Genomic DNA, 17,218 nt, shown 5'->3' on the forward strand with positions numbered 1-17,218 from the left:
CAGATGGAGATTACAGTGCAGCTTACAACATGGGGCCCATCCCACACTGCACCTGCATCTGCATCTCCCTTGTCCCCGCCATGAGTGCAGGGCAGGCAGGGATCTGTGAGAACCACAGAGCGGAAAGCTGTCCTTGTAAACACAGAAGGCTTCTGTGTTTACAAGTGACAGTGGTCAGCGGGTAGTGGAGGGCAAGAGGTAAAAATGGTGGACCCTGGACTTAATCCAATGCTGGCCTTGTAACATTTTTTTTTCTTGGGAGACAGCCTTCGGCACATGTGTTAGTTTTGGAGCCATGAAGCACATGAGTCCTGGTACTACCACACGTTATTCTTATCACATACTTTTTATGTTCAGACGTTTTACAGCAATACAAATGGATGTGTCATGGAACCCTTATGCCGCGTACAGACGATTGGACATTCCAACAACAAAATCCTGGATTTATTTCCAACGGATGTTGGCTCAAACTTGTCTTGCATACACACAGTCACACAAATGTTGTCGGAAATTCCGATCGCCAAGAACGCGGTGACGTACAACACATACGATGAGCCGAGCAGAATGAAGTTCAATAGCCAGTGCGGCTCTTCTGCTTGATTCCGAGCATGCGTGGAATTTTATGCATCGGAATTGTGTACACATGATCAGAATTTATAACAACGGATTTTGTTGTCGGAAAATTTGAGATCCAACTCTCAAATTTTTGTTGTCGGAGATTCCGACAACAAATGTCCAATGAAGCCTACACAGGGTCGAAATTTCAGACAACTCCCATCGAACATATGTTGTCGGAAATTCCGACCGTGTGTATGCGGCATTAGAATACCTACTTGACCCAAAAAAATAAAGCCATATACCTGCTTACATAGTGCTTTTGGTAAAAATGAGACAATTCTACACTTTCTAATAGATATCATTAGACTAAATGTTGTACGTTTATCTCTGAACTGTATTTACTCCTTAATAGGTGTTTTTATCCTTTGTGTTTACTAAACCTCTACAATCTACCATTTAGTTGCTTTAAGGTCTTGAAAACCATTTGACATGTGAAAAAAAGGAAACTGTTATTTAATAGGGATAAAAAGAACAGAAAATACGGCTGTCACAAAATGCAACCAATGTTGTTATCAAAGTTGGATATACAGCAGCCAACAAAGCCCTTCCCTTTATCTGATCAGATATCATTCCAGCTCTGTGCAATTACAGCTTTGGAACTTTATTGTCCTGACTGTAATGGTAAAATGAGATAAAAATAATGAACACTGCTGGGAATAACTATGATGACGATAAGCCTGATGTCTGCATTGATCAGGGGCGCATCTGTATAAAACAGTGAAAATAATTGCCACCATCAGTAGAGGCTTAATGGAAGTTTAGGGCTCTTTGGGAAAAGACAGAGAGGAGCATTGTAGCTAGGATGCTGTAGCTGAGGTAACATTGGTGCAATACATTACAGAGAATAATGAACGATTAAAAGGGAATGAGTAACAGTAAAAGAGAAGGTGTTATAAGTCTGGCAGTGCTGGGTTCAATTACATTTAGAGTGCATCGTTGGCGTATAGAGTCTAGAGCAGCCTCTCTAAAACTTTTAGCTTGGAGGAACCCTAGAAATAATTTTGAGGTAACCTTTGCTAAAAATTATATCTACATTTCATGATATAATAGCACAATCAGTAAATGGTTAAAAGTATTTAAATTTTTTTTTCAGTTCATTAAAAAAATGCTACTAAAATACCGCATGTGCTATTTTATGAAGCAATGCAGAATTTTAGTATTGAAAGCTTGCAGTAATTTAACACCGGCATCCTTAACCAATAACTTTCCTTAACAACCGATGAGTCATCAGCTGTCAGCAGGGTTCCCTTCGAGTCTGGTATGGATTTTAAGGGGAGCCCCACGCCAAAATAAAAAAAAAATAGTGTGCCCCCCCAAAATTCATACCAGACTCATTTCCGAGCATGCATTCTGGCAGGTCAGGAAAGAGGGGGGGGGGGGAATGAGAGAGCACACCATACCAGGCCACATGCATTCAACATGGGGGGTGCTTTGAGGCAGGGGGGAACCCTCCCCCCTGTAACGAAGGTTAGAAATACTGCATTCTTTTTTTTCATTTTATGTTGTTTCATAAAATTGACAATCTCTAACCGAGATGCAGTGTGTAACTAAGTCAACTTATCTGCATAATTTGGTTTGTGCGTTCATGAGTTCCTAAAGGGGTAGAACAGGAGGCTGCCCTCAGTAAGAAGCTCATAAAATACTGTATCCTGCTTGAGGATATTGGCAGACTTCTCCGGAATCGGGAGGTGTGTGGCTGAATTCAAAGTATCATAGAAGGAGGCAGACTGTTCAGAGCTTATTTCAGTGATGGACAGAGGAGCTCATGATGGCAAGTCTCCTTAGGAGATTAGAAAATGCATGGAACTGCTGAGACAGACTTTGCTGAGGCCAGGACACACAGCCCTCCGTGGACCCGCAATGGGCTTGTGAAAGACATCTACCATCTGGACCTCCTTTTCCCCGATCCCTTGCTGTGCCTATTGCTGCCTGTTTCTCATTGTGCCTGGATTGTGGTTCTGGACTCTGCTGTACCAGCTTGTGGCCTGCTGCTCACTGTGCCTGGATCGTTGCCCTGTGACTGTGGACTAATTTCCTGCTGTACCTGATTGCTGCCCTGTGTGCTGGCCTGTGCCCTGGATGTGCCATACCCTGCTGCCCGGAATCCCTGCCCTATGTGCTAAGGACTTTAACCCCTGTTGTGCCAAACTCTGCTCTGTGACTGGACCCGCCAGGTGGTAAGACTGCTGGACAGAGGAGCCACTAAGGCCTACCGAATGATGGATTCCCTAAAGAAACGGGGTCCTATCGGGCCCAGTTCTGGACCACACTCCACCTCCCAGAGACTTTTTTCAAAATGTTCACACACAAACTGTCCTTAGCGTGTCCCTACCCCTTTAGGGACACATGAACTCACAAACCAAATTATGCAGATAAGTTGACTTTGTTAGATAAGGGAGAAAGCAACCTCCCCTGAGGACATTATTAAAGGGATTCTGAAGGAACAGTTCCTTTTCAAGTGTCCCCCCAAACTCCAACACTTGGTGCGGGAACGGAAACCCACCACCCTAGAGGAAGTAGCGGCCTTAGCGGATGAGACCCTCATGATTAATCCTCAATGGAAGAAGCCATCCGCCGTTTCACCCCAATTTGCCAGGATTCCAAGCCCCGCATCTGTGCCCTCTATGCCTCTCTGCTGCTGGATGAGTCCCCAGGCAGTGCCCCCCCCGGCCAATGTTCTCCCACTGTGCTGTTTTGGCTGTGAACAAACCAGTCACCATCAGGCCAGCAGCCTCGCTAAGAAAAATACACTAGGACCTGGCTTTTCCAAGCTGGTACACTATGTGGACATGTACCAAGCTTCTGAGGAAATGCCACTCCAACCCTTGCCGTTTGGGTCACCTTTAGACCGCTCATGCTACAGAAGTGGATAATCTGAGCATCCCCAGGCTAGATGCCCAAGGAACTTCCACCCTCCCCAGACCCAAACCACTTGCCCTAATCCCAGTGTAGCGCTGGAGCCAGGAGGAGAGAGCCTTTAACCATCTGAAAGTGAATGGATGCCTCCAACAACAACCAGGGCCCCTCTAGGAGTCCACAGAGTTCAGCCACTTACCCCAAGCTACCCCGAGATCAGGCAGCAGCATTTACAGGAGGTCTGCATAGATGGAAGAACGCGCTATGGTTGTCCTGGATTATTATTTTGGGGAGAAACTTTGTTCTGTTGGACTACCTGCTGACATTCTGCTAGGGAATAACCTAGGAGAATGCAATTGTCAGTTTCCAGGGAGTGTAACCCAGAGACACTCTCTGGGACCAGAGAAAAAAGCTGGGACAGAATTGATGCAAGACACACATTCATCAAGTTTTTTCCCAGTTTACTATGTACGGGCTCATGTCACCCCTGCAAAAAGCCAAAAGTTTCAGGGAGCCTCCCATGGTTCTCAAAGCAGGTGGAGACATACAAGAAGGGCACACCAGCCCAAATGTTATAGCTGCAGAGAGAGGGGGCACATACGGTCCATCTCCAGCGAGGGGTGGCATAAGTTTGCCGCCCCCCAAAAATATTTTTTCTAGGGTGTAGTGAAGTGATTTGGTTATGAAGTCTCACTTCCCTTGCTTATTTAAGGTTGAATTCCAGGCTTTAAGTAACTAAGCTTAAAACCGCTCCCAACCCCCTCCTAACTAGGGATGAGCCGAACAGTTCGGTTTGCAGCAGAACATGCGTACAGGCAAAAAATTTGTGCGAACACTGTTAAAGTGTATGGGACGCGAATGTGAAAAATCAAAAGTGCTAATTTTAAAGGCTTATAGGCAAGTTATTGCCATAAAAAGTGTTTGGGGACCTGGGTCCTGCCCTAGGACATGTATCAATGCAAAAAAAAGTTTTAAAAACGTCAGTTTTTTTCAGGAGCAGTGATTTTAACCACTTGCCGCCCACCATATAGCAAAATGACATCGGCAAAGTGGTTGTGTTATCCTGACCGGACGTCATGACGTGGTCAGGATAACAAGCCGCTGCGCGCCCCGGGGGCACGCATCGCAGCGATTGTTGTTGCAGCATGTCAGTCTGACACACCGCAACTTCGATCTAGGACTCCAATCATGACTGATCACGTTGTAAACAGGAAGAGCCGTTTATCTGCTTTTCCTCACACGCGTCTGACAGACGCGAGCAGAGGAGAACCGATCGGCTGCTCCTCTGGGGGGGGGGGGTCTGTGCGCAGTCCCCCTTGGATGCCCACTCAAGACCACCAGGGATGCCACCAGGACCACCAGGGATGGCCACCACTGATGACCACCAGGTATGGCATCCCTGGTGGCCTAGGTGGCAATGTGTGCCCATACATGATGCCAATGTGTGCCCACACATGATGCCAATCAGTGCCCACCAGCAATACCTGCCAGTGCCTCCTAATTAGTGATGCCAAACAGTGCCATCTATCAGTGTCAATCAGTGCCACTCACCAGTGTCCATCCATGCCCATCAGTGCCCACCTATCAGTGCCCATCAGTGCCACTTATCAATGCCCATCAGTGCCACCCTTAAGTACCCATCAGTGCAGCCTTTCAGTGCCCATCTGTGCCACCTATGAGTGCCCATCAGTGCTGCATATCAGTGCCACCTATCAGTGCCCATCAGTGCCGCCTATCAGTGCCCATCAGTGCCGCATATCAGTGCCACCACATCAGTGCCACCTCATTGGTGCCACATCATCCGTGCTCATCAGTGCCACCTTTCAGTGCCTGGCAGTGCAGCCTCATCAGTGCCCATCAGTGAAGGAGAAAATTTACTTATTTACAACATTTTATAACAGAAACAAAGAAAAACTGTTTTTTCTTCAAAATTTTCGGTCTTTTTTTATTTGTTTAGCAAAAAATAAAAATCGCAGAGGTGATCAAATACCACCAAAAGAAAGCTCTATTTGTGGGAACAAAATGATAAAAATGTTGTTTGGGTACAGCGTAGCATGACCGTGCAGTTGTCATTTAAACAGTGGTAGCTGAAAGATGAAAATTGGCTTGGGCAGGAAGGGGGGGAAATTGCCCGGTATTGAAGTATTTAATAATGCTTAAAGTGAAACAATAAAAATTAAATATTCCTTTAAATGTGATGCGTGGGGGGTCTCCATAGTCTTCCTGTAAATTAATGCATGTTTATAACAGTACCACAGCAAAATGATTAAAGGAAAAAATGTCATTTAAAATTGCTCGCGGCTGTAATGTATAGTCGGATCTCTGCAATATAGATAAAAATCATTGAAAAAAACGGCGTGGATGCCCCCCCCCCAAATCCATACCAGGCCCTTAAGGTCTGGTATGGATTTTAAGAGGAACCCCGCACCAAAAAAATGGCGTGGGGGTCCCCCGGGCACTATATACTCTGAACAGCAGTATATATACTGTACGGACTGCACTATATACTCTGCAGAAAAATTGGGCCTTAGGCGATGGTGGTGCCAGAACACTGTAACCCCCTCACAGTTACTCTTGTTGAGTGCAGGAACGGGCCCTGCTAAACTATTATTTCAAAAATTGTAATTACATGCCCTTGTTAAACAGGGACAGAAAAATTTGGCCTTGGGTGGTGGTGGTGGTGGTGGTGCCACAACACTGTACCCCTCATAGATACTCTTGTTGGGCGCAGGAATGGGCCCTGCTGTGAAATATAATATCAAAAATTGTAATTGCATGCCCCTGTTAAACAGGGGCTGAAAAATTGGGCTTGTGGTTGTTGGTGGTGCCACAACACTGTAACCCCTCACAGTTACTCTTGTTGGGCGCAGGAACGGAGTCTGCTGTTATATATAAAAAAATTGTAATTACCGTATTTATCTGCGTATAACATGCACCTTCATTTTAAGAGATAAATTTCAAGAAAAAAACGTACATTTTAAATAAAGAAGCAAAATAAGGGTCACAGCCCATCAATGCAACCACACCAGTGCCATCTGCAGCCACTAAATTGCCCAACAATGCAGCCTGCTCAGTGCTCATCTGCAGCCACTAAGCTGCCCAACATTGCAGCCTGCTCAGTGCCCTTCAATGCACCCTGCTCAGTGCCCATCTGCAGCCTCTAAATTGCACATCAATGCACCCTGCTCAGTGCCCATCTGCAGCCACTAAATTGTCCAACAATGCTGCCTGCTCAGTGCCCTTCTGCAGCCTCTACATTGCACATCAATGCACCCTGCCTAGTGCCCATCTGCAGCCTTTAAATTGCACATCAATGCACCCTGCTCAGTGCCCATCTGCAGCCTTTAAATTGAACATCAATGCACCCTGCTCAGTGCCCATCTGCAGCCACTAAATTGCCCAACAATGCAGCCTGTTCAGTGCCCATCTGCAGCCTGGACTTTCCCATCATTGCATAAATACGGTACATGCCCCTGTTAAACAGGGGCAGAAAAAATGGGTCTTGGGTGGTGGTGGTGCCCTAAACCAAAAATATTGTTGGAAGCTAGCATCATCAAGATTCAGGAGAAATAGGATAGGCAGTATAGGCAGTCTTCAAGGGATCCCAGATCCATAGTAAATTCAATCAGTTACATCAGCATCAGGTGCTTGATAGCTGCTGATCCAGGACTGATTCCAGTGGATGCTCTGTTGGAAAGGTCTCCGAGTCTGCTCTTTCCCCTATATATTCCTGTACCATGTAATGCAGACTCTGGAGATGGTTGCTTCAGCCGATCAGACCTTGGCGCTGAGGACTGAAAAATTGCTTAAAGGCATTGGTCAGCCAGCCACCTTCTCCACCGCTCTTTCTCTGACTGAACAAAGCCTCTGCAACATGTTGTCCAGCACCAGGAAATTGTAACCTCCCAGGGTCTGGAAATGCATTACACAAACCTTTCTTCAAGGCCTCCTGTAGATGTTTCATCCTCTGCTCCCTCTGCGAAGGCAGGATAAGTTCTGCAACTTTACCCTTGTAACGTGGATCAAGAGGGTTGCCAGCCAATAAAGATGCCAGGAATCCTAGGGTGCTTTAGCAGGCTTTGCAGAATCGGGGTGGGGGGGGGGGTCATGCAGCGTAAGTTTGCAGAGGCATTAGATTCTGAGTCCTCTGGGTCACTAAGGATCACATTGTCCGTAACTACCTCCTTCCAGCTATGTACAACTCCTTGAGTTTCTGGGGACTGAAAACCATCCCTTGAAGGCCGCTGCTGAGTGTTATCCTCTATATCCATGCTGACAGAATCCTCCTCCTCCTCTTCTTCCTGTGAGTTTGGCGGGCCCACAGGAATGCTATCTGGATAAAGGGGGCCTTGATAGGAAAGGAAGTCCTCCTCTTCCTCCCGCTGGTCTGCCTCAAGTGCCCTGTCCATGATTCCACAAAGTGTGTGCTCCAGCAAGAAGACTAGAGGGACAGTGTCACTGATGCATGCATTGTCGCCGCTCACCATCCTTGTGGCCTCCTCAAATGGTGAGAGGACAGTACATGCATCCTTGATCAGTACAGGGCCGGACTGGCCTACCGGGATACCGGGAAATCCCCCGGTGGGCCGGCTGTCTGGCTGCCCCTGGTGCCGCTGTGAGGGCAGCGGCGCCTGAAAGAAACATGGCTGCGGGGCCGCCAGGCTGACATGCAACTGCGCATGCGCTAGCGCTATTCTCGGAAGTGTGTACGGGCTTTCCCGAGCTAGCCGTGCTCGGGAAAGTCCGTACACACTCGGCAATTCTCGGAAATGCGGGCGCATGCGCAGTGACACGGTGGCGCCGAGCGGCGCCATTTTTAAAAGTGCCGCAGCGGCAGTGAGTACTCGTCTGGTGGCCTCTTCCTCCTACTCCCCCTGCAGCCTCTTCCTCCTACTCCCCCTGCAGCCTCTGACCTCCTGCCCCCACTGCAGCCTCTGACCTCCTGCCCCCACTGCAGCCTCTGACCTCCTGCCCCCCCTGCAGCCTCTGACCTCCTGCCCCCCCTGCAGCCTCTGACCTCCTGCCCCCACTGCAGCCTCTGACCTCCTGCCCCCCCTGCAGCCTCTGACCTCCTGCCCCCACTGCAGCCTCTGACCTCCTGCCCCCCTGCAGCCTCTGACCTCCTGCCCCCCCTGCAGCCTCTGACCTCCTGCCCCCCCCTGCAGCCTCTGACCTCCTGCCCCCCCTGCAGCCTCTGACCTCCTGCCCCCCCTGCAGCCTCTGACCTCCTGCCCCGAATGCAGCCTCTGACCTCCTGCCCCCCCTGCAGCCTCTGACCTCCTGCCCCCCCTGCAGCCTCTGACCTCCTGCCCCCACTGCAGCCTCTGACCTCCTGCCCCCCCCTGCAGCCTCTGACCTCCTGCCCCCCCTGCAGCCTCTGACCTCCTGCCCCCCCCTGCAGCCTCTGACCTCCTGTCCCCCCCTGCAGCCTCTGACCTCCTGCCCCCCCTGCAGCCTCTGACCTCCTGCCCCCGCTGCAGCCTCTGACCTCCTGTCCCCCCCTGCAGCCTCTGACCTCCTGTCCCCCCCGCAGCCTCTGACCTCCTGTCATACCCCCCTGCAGCCTCTGACCTCCTGTCACCCCCCTGCAGCCTCTGACCTCCTGTCACCCCCCTGCAGCCTCTGACCTCCTGCCCCCCCTGCAGCCTCTGACCTCCTGTCCCCCCCTGCAGCCTCTGACCTCCTGTCCCCCCCCTGCAGCCTCTGACCTCCTGTCATACCCCCCTGCAGCCTCTGACCTCCTGTCATACGGTATGACAGGAGGTCAGAGGCTGCAGGGGGGTATGACAGGAGGTCAGAGGCTGCAGGGGGGTATGACTCATACCCCCCTGCAGCCTCTGACCTCCTGTCATACCCCCCTGCAGCCTCTGACCTCCTGTCATACCCCCCTGCAGCCTCTGACCTCCTGTCACCCCCCTGCAGCCTCTGACCTCCTGTCACCCCCCTGCAGCCTCTGACCTCCTGTCACCCCCCTGCAGCCTCTGACCTCCTATCCCCCCCCCTGCAGCCTCTGACCTCCTGTCATCCCCCCTCCGCAGCCTCTGACCTCCCCTGTACCATCGGCAGCCTCTGACCTCCCCTGTACCATCGGCAACCTCTGACCTCCCCTGTACCATCGGCAGCCTCTGACCTCCCCTGTACCATCGTCAGCCTCTGACCTCCCCTGTACCATCGGCAGCCTCTGACCTCCCCTGTACCATCGGCAGCCTCTGACCTCCCCTGTACCATCGGCAGCCTCTGACCTCCCCTGTACCATCGGCAGCCTCTGACCTCCCCTGTACCATCGGCAGCCTCTGACCTCCCCTGTACCATCGGCAGCCTCTGACCTCCCCTGCAACATCGGCAGCCTCTGACCTCCCCTGTACCATCCGCAGCCTCTGACCTCCCCTGTACCATCCGCAGCCTCTGACCTCCCCTGTACCATCCGCAGCCTCTGACCTCCCCTGTACCATCCGCAGCCTCTGACCTCCCCTGTACCATCCGCAGCCTCTGACCTCCCCTGTACCATCCGCAGCCTCTGACCTCCCCTGTACCATCCGCAGCCTCTGACCATCTCCTGTACCATCCGCAGCCTCTGACCTCCCCTGTACCATCCGCAGCCTCTGACCTCTCCTGTACCATCCGCAGCCTCTGACCTCCCCTGTACCATCCGCAGCCTCTGACCTCTCCTGTACCATCCGCAGCCTCTGACCATCTCTTGTCTTTTATCACGTCTGAAGTCTGGAGTGGAGTCAAGAGTGGGATTGCCTCAGGGATGGGGGTCATGGGAGAAGTCAGACATGTATGGACTGTGGAGAGGAAACTACAGGATAAAACCAGAGCCACTGAGCTGGAGCCGACTGACTGAGCCCTGCAAGGTGCACCTGAGAGGAGGTCAGTGACAGCGCCGCCAGGCCTACCTGAGGGGGGGGGGGGTCAATACAATATTGTAAGGGGGCACTGATATAAAGGTTTACCCCTTATATCAGTAAACCCCTTACCTTAGTGTTTTCTTTCTGCGGAAGGTACTCTCTGGTCACCAGAGTCCTCCCCACATCCCCAGAGTTCCCCTTTACATCATAGTCTTACAGTGCAAGGGGGAACTCTGATGTAAAGAGGAATGCAGTGGACTCTGATATAAGTGGGGTCTCTGGTCACCAGTGCCCCCCTTTTATATCAGAGTTCCCGCTTAGATCATGATCTGCAATGTTCCCCTTTATGTCAGAGTTCCCTTGCACTGTAAAGGGGAATCCTCCTGATATATGGGGGAACTCTGTGTTGGGTTATATTAATCTGACTTTCATGTAAATGGAGAAATATGTTTTTTGACTTTTGTTTAACTTAACACATTGCTAATAGCAGTTATAGCTTAAATATTGACATTTGCACTGAAAACTGCCATTTACGGCACCTTTTTTTTGCAGTGTCAATAAAAAATGTGCCAGTAAATGGCATGATTTTTGCCTTGAAAAAAATTGCTGCTGTTTGTAAAAGCCATGTCTCTCTTATCTATATATAATACACTCTTCAAATGTGCTTTTAAAATGTATGGTTTTCCCTTTTGTGAACAAGAAAATAAAGACGTTATGCGGTTGGGCTGGTATAAAAATACTATGGGGCTGGTATGAAATTATTTCCAGGGCTGGTTTTTATTCCCAGTCCGGCCCTGGATCAGTAGCCACTGGTGTGGCGAAAAGAAGCCAAGCTCCCCTGACCCTATCCTGGTGCCATACTCGCCCAGGTACTCATTGATGACCCTCTGCTGTGTGTGCAGCCTCTGCAGCATTGCCAACGTTGAGTTCCACCTGGTGGGCATGTCACAAATGAGGCGGTTGGTGGGCAGGTTGCATTCCTTTTGATTGTCAGCCAGCCGAGCACTGGCATCGTATGACCAGCGGAAATGACCAAAGACTTTTCTGGCCTGCCTCAGGAGATCTTGTAAGCCTGGGTACCTGGTCAAGAACCTCTACACCACCAAATTCAGGAAGTGTGCCAAACATGGAACATGGGTCAAGTATCCCTGTCAGAGGGTGGAGAGAAGGTTGGTGCTATTGTTGCATACAACCATTGCTGGCTGAAGCTGGCGTGGCGTCAACCACCTCTGAGCCTGCCCCTGCAGAGCTGACAGAATCTCTGTCCCAGTGTGGCTCCTGTCCCCTAGGCAGACCAATTCAAGCACAGCATGGCATCTTTTAGCCTGACTGCTTGCATAGCCCCTTGAACACTTATGGAGCACTGCTGGTTCATTGGACAAATCTGCATAAGAGGCCATAGAGGAAGAAGAAGAGGAGGGGTGGAGGAGAGAGCTGTGGCAGAACCACCATTAGCTTTTTGGAGGCGTGGTGGCGGAACAAGCTCCAACAACACTGAACCCTGTCCTGCATCCTTCCCAGCTGCCAGCAGAGTTACCCAGTGCGCCATGAAGGAAAGGTAACGTTCCTGCCTGCTGGACCATGAGTCAGTGGTAATATGAACCTTACTGCTGACCGCCCTGTCCAACGAGGCCAAAACAGTGCCTTCCACATGCCGGTAGAGACCCGGAATGGCCTTCCGTGAAAAGAAATGGCGTTATGGAACCTGCCACTGTGGTACAGCACATTCTACAAATTCATGCCAAGCTAGCATTTAGACGCTGAGCATGTGGGTGGCTGGGACCAAATTTCTTCTTACGGTTCAGCAACTGGGGTAGGGAAATTTTCATGCTAAAATCATTTGGTGGTGTACTGCTATCAGATTGGCTGCAAGTACTTGGGACACCTATTGCTATACATTAATTCCTGCCAGTTTTTGGGAGGACTGGAGGTATAGTAGGTTTGAAGATCCCAGATGAGGAGCAAAGAGAAGTCTGCCTTTTTCTATGATGTGGGTCTTTCAAGTGCTGTTGCCAATGGGCTGTATGGCAGGTCGTCATATGTCTGGTCAAGCATGTGGTGCTCAAGTGGCTGCTGTTCTGGCCACGCTTGATCCGCTTCATACATAGGTTGCAAACAGCAACAGTGCGATCCGCTGCACACATGTCGAAAAAGGCCCACTCCAAGGAACTTTTAAAAGTCAGCGGGTAGTCAGCAGCTGCACCTTTGGAGCTCTGCGGTGTGATGCAATAGGGTGGCTGCCCTTAAGCTGCCCCCTAGAGGACATCCTGCCTCGTTGGAGTTGTGCCTCCTCCTCCTCACTTTCCTCCTCTCTTCTCTCAGGCACCCAAGTACAGTAAGTGACCTCATCATCCCCTCCCTCCTCGTCACTGGAGCAAACTTGGCAGTATGCTGCAGCTGGGGAACATGACTGCCAGTTTCTTATCCTTCTGTGGCACCCCCTCTCTCTACGCTCACGTTACTTCCTTCAACCTGTGAACCAACATCGGAGCCTTCAAATTGCTGCACATCCTCCAGCAGCTTGTATCTGACACTGTGGTCGAATAATTCTGGGGACTCCTCCGTGCATGATGGTCTACGGAAGGAGTGACTGTGGACAAGGAGCCTGTGGAATAAGCTACATTGGAAGGCAAACTACTCTGAGCCTGGATGACGGGGGATGAGGAGGATGAGGATGGCTTCGTTATCCACTCCACCAACTCTTCTGCATGTTGTGGCTCAATAACATGGTCAGCAGCAGAAAAAAAGGACAAGCGTGCCCCACGGCCACCTGCAGAGGATGCACCATGTCCACGACCACCACTGTTGACTGTAGACACAGAGGCTGCTTGCCCTCTTTCTTTTAGTGGCCCGTGAACATCTTCTTCTCCTTGGTGGCCTTTCGGACATGATGTATTTTTTGTTTTGCAACACCACACTACACTGTATTATATACTATGTACACCACCTGAAGTGTATTAGAAACTATACACCACCGAATGCACTGTATATATAGGCTACACTGAATGCAGAGTATATACAGTCTGGTCCATAAATATTGGGACATCGACACAATTCTAATCTTTTTGGCTCTATACACCACCACAATGGATTTGAAATGAAACTAACAAGATGTGCTTTAACTGCAGACTTTCAGCTTTAATTTGAGGGTATTTATATCCAAATCAGGTGAACGGTGTAGGAATTACAACAGTTTGTATATGTGCCTCCCACTTTTTAAGGGACCAAAAGTAATGGGACAATTGGCTGCTCAGCTGTTCCATGGCCAGGTGTGTGTTATTCCCTCATTATCCCATTTACAAGGAGCAGATAAAAGGTCCAGAGTTAATTTCAAGTGTGCTATTTGCATTTGGAATCTGTTGCTGTCAACTCTCAATACGAGATCCAAAGAGCTGTCACTATCAGTGAAGCAAGCCATCATAAGCCTGAAAAAACAAAACAAATCCATCAGAGAGATAGCAAAAACATTAGGTGTGGCCAAATCAACTGTTTGGAACATCCTTAAAAAGAAACAACGCACTGGTGAGCTCAGCAACACCAAAAGACCTGGAAGACCATGGAAAACAACTGTGGTGGATGACCAAAGAATTCTTTCCCTGATGAAGAAAACACCCTTCACAACAGTTGGCCAGATCAAGAACACTCTCCAGGAGGTAGGTGTATGTGTGTCAAAGTCAACAATCAAGATTAGACTTCACCAGAGTGAATACAGAGGGTTCACCACAAGATGTAAACCATTGGTGAGCCTCAAAAACAGGAAGCTAGATTAGAGTTTGCCAAACAACATCTAAAAAAGCCTTCACAGTTCTGGAACAACATCCTATGGACAAATGAGACCAAGATCAACCTGTACCAGAGTGATGGGAAACGGAGAGTATGGAGAAGGAAAAGGAACTGCTCATGATCCAAAGCATACCACCTCATCAGTGAAGCATGGTGGTGGTAGTGTCATGGCGTGGGCATGTATGGCTGCCAATGGAACTGGTTCTCTTGTATTTGTTGATGATGTGACTGCTGACAAAAGCAGCAGGGTGAATTCTGAAGTGTTTCGGGCAATATTATCTGCTCCTATTCAGCAAAATGTTTCAGAACTCATTGGATGGCGCTTCACAGTGCAGATGGACAATGACCCAAAGCATACTGCGAAAGCAACCAAAGAGTTTTTTAAGGGAAAGACGTGGAATGTTATGCAATGGCCAAGTCAATCACCTGACCTGAATCCGATTGAGCATGCATTTCACTTGCTGAAGACAAAACTGAAGGGAAAATGCCTCAAGAACGAGCAGGAACTGAAGACAATTGCAGTAGAGGCCTGGCAGAGCATCACCAGGGATGAAACCCAGCATCTGGGTCTATGTGTTCCAGACTTCAGGCTGTAATTGATTGCAGGATTTGCAACCAAGTATTAAAAAGTGAAAGTTTGATGGATGATTGTTAATCCGTCCCATTACTTTTGGTCCTTTAAAAAGTGGGAGGCACATATACAAACTGTTGAAATTCCTACACCGTTCACCTGATTTGGATGTAAATACCCTCAAATTAAAACTGAAAGTCTGCAGTTAAAGCACATCTTGTTCGTTTCATTTCAAATCCATTGTGGTGGTATATATATATATACAGTATCAGGAGTAGTGCAAGGTCTCTAACATCCACCAGCTCCATGATGTCATCATGGAGGAGGGGAAGAGGACTCCAGTGGCAACCTGTGAAGCTCTGGTGAACTCCATGCCCAAGACGGTTAAGGCAGTGCTGGAAAATAATGGTGGACACACAAAATATTGACACTTTGGGCCCAATTTGGGCATTTTCACTTAGGGGTGCACTCACTTTTGTTGCCAGTGGTTTAGAAATGAATGGCTGTGTGTTGAGGTATTTTGAGGGGACAGCAAATTTACACTGTTATACTAGCTGTACACTCACTACTTTACATTGTAGCAAAGTGTCATTTCTTCAGTGATGTCACATGAAAAGATATAATAAAATATTTACAAAAACGTGAAGGGTGTACTCACTTTTGTGAAATACTTTTGTGAGATACTATACCAAAAATGTTGAAGAAAGTTTTGTGATAAAATTTTGTAAAGCAGTCATTTTTCTCTTTCACTGATGTGCGCTGATAAGACTGCACTGATGGGCACTGATGAGAAGGCACTGAATGACGACACTGATAAGTGGCACAGAAGGGCACTGATAGGCATCATTGATGGGCACAGATAATGGGCACTACAGGCAGCACTGATGGGCACTGACAGGCAGCACTAATGGGCACTGATTGGCAGCAATGATGGGCACTGTTGGGGCTGCACTGATAATCAGGACACTTATGATCAGCGTGTCAATGTGAGGAGAGGATTGCCGATAACTGGCAAATCCTGTTTACACTGTGATCAGCTGTGATTGGACATAGCTGGTCACATGGTAAAGATCACTGCTGATGTGCAGCGCAGGGGGCACACGGGATGCACGATTATGGGGGGACATCAATCATATGATGCCCCCCTGGCAATGTGCGACCACGCTGTAGCCATCATTTGGCTATAGCGTAGTCTTGAAGAGGTTAAAGTAACTAAAATAAAAGCGCCATAAAAGGGTCCCCTGCAAAGAAGATAGCAAATCACCACATAAATACCTTATAATCTAGCACTTGGAGAAGAGTCTGGCCTATACTGTAGGTCCTCTTGCTTGCCCTTCATCAAAACAGGACACAGCCGGCAGATTGAACAAACGAGCTCATTGGGGGACCAGGAAATCATCATTGCCAGTTGCACATTTTTTATGTCCCTATCTTGTTTGCATTTCTATGGGAAAGCCATACCATGAGCGACCATTTGAGGCCCCCCATAAGTACGGATTTCCCATACTAGCACATTGAAGAATCCTGGAGGGTGGCTGTAGGTAGGTATAACACTTTATGGGCAGCATTTAGGAGGTGGGGAGAAAGGAAAAAAAGAAAAATACAAGTTGTCCTTCTTTTCACATGTTTTGCGCTATTGCATTTTTTTCTTTTGTTGTAAAAAAATCTGTTGTTTACCAAGTTCAATATCCCAATCTGAAATGTACATACACCACAATGAATGTATCAGAAGAGTGAATTGTACCTTATCGGAGAAAACCCATAAGGTTTTGGAAATCCTTTGTCATGCATTAAATATTTATCTGTAAACAAAGTTCATAACCCACTATGCTGTGGTTGTGTGCACAGACCATCCAGGAACTAAAGTGGTTGTAAAGTCAGAAGGTTTTTTATCTGAATGCATTCTATGCAGCCCCTCTCAGCCCTCCTAATATTTACCTGAGCCCATCTCGATCCAGTCATGTTGCAGGAGAGTCTTGGCTGCCCGGGACTCTCCTTCCTCATTGGCTGAGACAGCAGCGTGGCGCCATTGGCTCCCCCTGCTGTCAATCAAAGTCAGTGAGCCAAGAAGAAGAGAGAGGGGGCAGGGCTGAAGCACGACTCTGTGTGTGAATGGACACACAGAGCAGCGGCTCAGCTCAGATGCCCCCACAACTTGTTACTTGCTGTGGGAGGGAGGGGCCAGGAGAGCCAGCAAGGGACCTGAGAAGTGGACGATCTGGGCTGCTCTGTGCAAAACGATTACACATAGCAGGTAAGTATAACATGTATACTATCTTTAAAAGAAAAAAACTGAGACTTTAGTATCACTTTAACACTTGTCGACCAGCCGCCGCAGTTATACTGCGGCAGATTGGCTCGGCTGCGCGAATCGCTGTAGGTGTACGTCGGCTTGTACACAGTGAATTGTGGGTGCGCGCGATTGGCCAGCGGGGGGAGACAATCAGCAGTTTTGGTGGACTCGATGTCGCCCGCCATCGTTCTATGCAGAGACAGAACGGGGATCTGCCAAGGTAAATAAAGCAGATCTCTGTTCTGT

The sequence above is a fragment of the Aquarana catesbeiana genome, linkage group LG01 (assembly GCF_042186555.1).
Source record: "Aquarana catesbeiana isolate 2022-GZ linkage group LG01, ASM4218655v1, whole genome shotgun sequence".
NCBI lineage: Eukaryota > Metazoa > Chordata > Amphibia > Anura > Ranidae > Aquarana > Aquarana catesbeiana.